Here is a 6,000-nt window from a genome sequence, read left to right on the forward strand (position 1 = left end):
AAACAAATCCGACTTATTTTAACAAATATCTGCTGTAATCCCACAATGATGGAAAATTTCAGGAGAAACTCTTGCTCCCTATTTTGGCTCCAAATAAGATCCAGAAACTTTGAGTGAGAAGGAGCTGTTTATATGAATGCATGATTTTTAAAAGCCCAGCCAAGTGCGTAAGAGAAGCGAGGCAACTTCAGCCTCCAGAGAAATAACCTTCAAATCGCAATTTGACAAACAATATCAAAAACTATCAGAGAAGCAAGAGATCTCGCTGACTGCAGTGTTTTCATTCCCTTCTCAGCAGTGTGACCTCATCACAGTCGCACTCTCACAGAATCCTATTACTGCTGCCTCAGCTGCAGAGCTGCAAGACAAAGGAAGGTTACAGACATCACTCCCCTCTGTGCCTGGCTAATCAATAGTTTTTATCTAATTTCTTTGCTTCAAGATACAGGAAAACAAGGTGCTGCATTTGAAATGGAAGGCTGGGAATAACTGAGCTTTGTGGAAATCAATACAAAATAGAATAGCTGACAATGTCATCCTGCTGAAACACTATGAAGACAGATTTGAAGTTCCTCTAATTATCTAGATGTTTGTATTTTTAAACACTGACTTAACGTCTGCAGGAAAAAAAAAAAATTGGCTTTATTTAATAACCGTTGTGGTTTCAGAACTTTTTGTGCTACTGGTAAGTCTGCTCAATTTCCTTATATTTCCAGTCTGGATGGAAGTTTCCCTTTTGGTGTCAATTTAGGACTCAGCATGGAGCAGCTCTGTTAGCTTGCTGCATTTAGGGAGGTAATTTACACATGGCAGCACAATGGGCTGAACCCTGGCTGGCAGGGATCCACAGAGCCCAGGTGATGGACAGGAGTTACTGCAGTGGGCACACTTTTCCCCCATTCATCTAAATTCTGGGTAATTTTTAATAACCTCACATTACTCAATTTCCTCACATTAGCTAATAAGAAACATGAAAGCCCTGCATTATTTAAACTAGAGCCAGGAGGATTAAGAAATCCCCTAAAAGTCAAAGAAGGAGCCCACAGATACTTAACTCCAAAGAGGGCAAGAAGCCAAAGTTAAGAGATGTAAAACCATCTCCATTGTGAAATGGAAGTGCCAATATTAAGCCTACGCTGCCTCTTCCTGAACACTGAAAGGCTTCTCTAAGTTAAATCACACCAGAGAGAGCAGAAATGAGAACTGCTCAGCCCCCTGCATTTGCTTTAGTGCCTCTCCAGAGTCCATCAATGCCACCAGAACCCCTCTCCCTTACCCTCTCAAACTCTTACAGAGCTCAAATTCCTTCCAGCCCTGCACTCAGGAGAGGCAGCAGAAGGATCTTGGAGTAAAACCTAGACTAAGCTCAGGTAACCCAGGCTAAGCTCAGGTAACCCAGGTTTAGCTCAACTAAACCAGCTACTCCATGGCACTGCTTCACTGCAGATTGCAATCTTATTTCAAAATGTTGGGATTTTAGTCTGGAAGGGGTTGTTCTAATTTAAGAATTTAGCTATAGCAAACTCTAAAACTCATTCAGGGTTATGGACTTGCTTGTGTTTAATGGGTAAACCATTTTTTCTGTAATGAACTTTCATAAATCCGCCACTAGACAGGTTTTTAAATAAAAATAGAATTTTAATGCAATGGGAAATTGCTCACTTGTTAAACTGTAATTATTTCTCTCTCCCTTATTTCTCTGTGCACCATAGAACTGCTAAGTGGAGAGCTGAACATTGTGTGCAAAAGTGAAGATAGATAGATAGATAGATAGATAGATAGATAGATAGATAGATAGATAGATAGATAATCACTGAAAAGTCCAAATCTGAGCTGCAATAAAGCAAGAACTGCTTTACCACCTGCCTGTACAGTTCCTTGGCTGATGTTTCCTTGCTAACCTGGCAGGAAGATCAGCTGCTTATCCAGGGAAAACTACCGAGCAAGCAATTCTTATTTTCTAGACAAACAGTAAATTCAATTTAAATTTGGTGAAGTTTCAGATTGGAAAAAGGGAGACATTTTTCAAAGTGTCAAAACATTTCATGTTGTCATTTTTTATCTAAAATGTTTGTTTCAGAAATGCCAAAAAGTTTTCATTTTGACATTTTCTCAATTGAACTTTTTTTTCAAATTGGCATTTTTCATATAAAAGTTCAGGTAATGTTTTTAAAATGAACCTCCTTTAAGACAAGCTAAAAAACTCAAAATTTCAGTCCAGGTCAAATAAAATATTTCCTATTGATCAAGTAGAACTTTAGTGTTTCCCAGAAAAGATCACTTTTGTTCGAACTCACAACAGCTTTTCTCTAGTTTTTTATTTATAAAAGAAAGAGAAGTTTTGCCTGAATTTATAAACATCACGTTGATTTTTAATAGATTCCTTTGGTTTTCATAAATGTTATGGTCAGATCCACAAATGGGTACTTGCATCTTAATAAATCATTGTGAATTGTAATTATTATAAAAGTCCAGATGCACCCTTTAGCATGAGATAAATCAGGTTAATTTCAGCTTCTTTAGTAAATATTTAGGCAAATTTATTTTGTATTTGCAATCGGCTAAAATTTTTGTTAAAGATCATTCACCAGCAGAGGGTTCAATTCACACACATATCTGGGACTTGGTCTTGGCTGGGGAACAGCCATGATTTTTTATTTATGAAGCTTTATTAAAACTTAGGAAAAGATCCTAAATATTTTTTTCCTGAAAGTACATCAGCCAAACAAAATTACGAGCTGGAGATCTGGAGATGGATTAGATCAATTAGGAGATGAGCTGGGACAATGCACTGAATGCTGAGATTCTGCAGCTCCAGCAAGTTCAAGATCAGTCAAATATTTCCTATGCATTGTGTCTGATTTATTTTATATTAGGGTGTGTTATGAGCTGGCAAAAGCAATCTGAGAGCTCTTCGTGGGGATCATGGACACATTGATTTAGTCTTTAAGTGGGGGGTGGGAGGGTGAGGAGAGTTAGAAAATAGGAGGTCAAACATCTTGAATCACCGGAAAAATATTACAATAAACTACCAAATATGCTTTTATAAGCATCTAAATGAAAAAAAAAAAGAAGATGAAAATGAAATTTAACATCATCCAGGGATTTGTCAGCATCAAAGGAGCTCCAACTATTCTCCTCCCTTCTCTGAATTTCTGCTGCTTACTTTAGAGCTGGCCCATCTCTTATTGATGGAGCAGCTCTGCTCCAGATAAGGAAAAAGGTGCCGATTCCATATTTATTTATATTAATAACTTCAATATTTCATATGCTATCTCAAAACTAAATGAGGAAAACGTGGTCAAGATCTATAAAATTAATTTATAACTGGTCATAGAATCTTCTCTAGGTAGTGATGGTCTGTGGAACAATAAGTGTGGTGCAATTGCTCATCTGGCAATAAGTCAATGTTTTCATCATTGATTTTGGTGATGAGAACACACCAAAAAACACTGCAAAGAAAGAGAATGTAAAAGGATTTTGACAAACTGGTGAAGTGGAATGAACAAACATGCAGTAAAGAGAGGTGGAAGGCTCTACAGGTGGGCACAGACACAGGTAGAACTCTCAGTGGGAGACCAGACAAGCATCCAGGTATTCCCAGAGAGCACCAGCTGAGCAAGAACCAACAACTGAACATGAATTTTTGAGAAGTGGAATAATTTCTGGGACGTGGGAGGCAATCCCTCAGATCTAGTGATTATTGGAGAGCCTGACCTCGAGCCCTGCAGTCAGCATGGCAGCTCCAGCGGGATGGGGACACTGGCAGAGAACACACAGGAGAGAACCACAATTCAGGTGCATGAGGAAACCTTGATGGAAAGTAGAGAGGATGAGATGGAAGATCCAAAAGCAGTTTAAACAAAGGTAGATCACCACAAGATAAACTGTTCATCATGTCCCTGTTTAACCAGATGAGAAGTAAATTGCAGCAAGGAATGTGCCACATGAATGCAAACTATTATTAATTAATTCTCATTACTAATTTATTAGTACTATGCAGCATGTCTGCCAACATTCCATTAAACACTGCCAGGCTGTGGGTACTTATGGTTAGTTACCACTCCCAAAGTCCTCCCCAGGGACCAATTCTGGCCATCAGCCAGCTGGTGTAGTCTTTCTTTAATTTACAAGTTGTCCCACTTGTCCAGACCTATAAGGAAGGCATTCTACATGTTTAATGTTGGACTAGGAGTTTTATGTCCCTTTGGCTGGCTATTTACTGAAGTAGAAGAAGAGACATGACAGCTGTAAATTCTTCAGGAGTTGGATGAAATTGTTTGGGTGCATCCTGGCCAAAGGAAGCAACACAAGTGGCTCAGGTTTTGGGCTCTGCTGGGAGCACTTTCAAACTGCAACTTGATTGATTGTAACTAACTGATACTCATTGTAATTAACAGACAATCTCAATAGAGTTAACGTTTGTTTCTCCAAAGAATAAATTAAATAAAAATTGGTTATAAATATCTGGCTCAGTGCATCCTCTGGTAGATGTTGGAAGCAGAGAAAGAGAGAAGTAACAACTTTGGGCATGACCACAAACCAAGTTCTAGGACACAGAGTGTCAGAAACCCACCTAAGCCTCTGTCTGATTTTATTGGAATTTCTGAGCCCCAGGAAGAAGAAAAGATAAAAATCAAAAATCCAAATCCAGGAGATGATTAACACTCTAACATATTCTGTAAATAACTGGTGGCATACTGTGATTCAATAAGTCAAGGGGTTAAGAGTCCATGCAGTGTAGCAGAGAACCAGTTCTATGGATAACACAAACATTAGTCAGGATCAACATCTGTAAGGAACATCTGTTCCAGACACTGATTACTTGCACCTTTCTCCCACACACCATCCCATCCAGAAAGAAGATACACAAAGTGGGAAAATTTTTCATGTCCAACCTCTTTTCTGTGAAGAGGAATAATCCAGCAGGAATGACACATTAATTTTTAATGACTGTTTCATCTTGAATAAAATTTCAGAGTTCAAAAAGGATCATTACAAATCTCTACAGGAAACAGTCCCCTTTTCTGTTTGAGGTCAGGTTTTGTTTCTAAAGTTTTAAATATTGGTTTAAAATGCACTTTTCAAAAAACTCAAAGTAGAACATCAAAATTACACTCTTCAAAGAAATGAAAGTTTAAAAAATTTCATGCCAGTGGAAATTTGAAAAAACAATTTCAAAATACCACAGAATTTAATTTCATTCATTTCCCATGCAAGTATTGCCAGGAAACCAAAACCATCAGATTTCTACCATCTCTAAAAATACTGGAGAATTCTCTGTGGTTGTGATTCATTAAGGCAATACCCACATAGCTGTGGGCAGGACTTGTCTCACCTAGTCTGAGACACTGACAGTGTTGAAATCCTTGTCTGAGCGAGTCATCACAACTTCCTTTAATATCAGTGCTAAGAACCTTGGGTGATGCAACTCTGTTTGATGGTAGGCATCTAAAATAGGTCAGAGCATTCAATTTCTCTTCATTGACAAGAAAAGGAATCTAGATCAGATGGAGAACTTCTGCTTGTTGATGTCTTACACTGAGCATTCACGTTTTATAAATGAAGCAGTTTTCAGATTGGGAATCAGACTCAAAAGGGATCACACAGCATCTGTTAAGGCAAACACAAGGAAGACAATGTCTACAAGAGGCATTGCAGAATAGATTCTCTTCACCACCTACCAAGTGTGACCTGGAGGATCTTCTCCAGGGCACTTGCAAGGCCATCTGCTTTCTCTTCTGTTGTGTCTGCTTTTTATTTGTTGCTCAAGGCAAAGATGTGTAGGTGTCTTTGATAGCTTTGCTTTCTGTAGCCCCAAAGACTTCGGCACAGAAATAAGATTTCACTTAGACATTGAAAAGAGAAAATGTGTGAAAGAGATTGCAATGATGTTCTCAAGGTTGTTGGATTAACTTCCTGTTGCTATCACTGACAATGATTTATCCTGGTTGTTTAAATTCTGCTGGTAAACATAACACACTGAGGTCGGCTGTGCCT

Source organism: Catharus ustulatus, chromosome 17, assembly GCF_009819885.2.
Source record: "Catharus ustulatus isolate bCatUst1 chromosome 17, bCatUst1.pri.v2, whole genome shotgun sequence".
NCBI classification, from domain to species: Eukaryota; Metazoa; Chordata; class Aves; order Passeriformes; family Turdidae; genus Catharus; species Catharus ustulatus.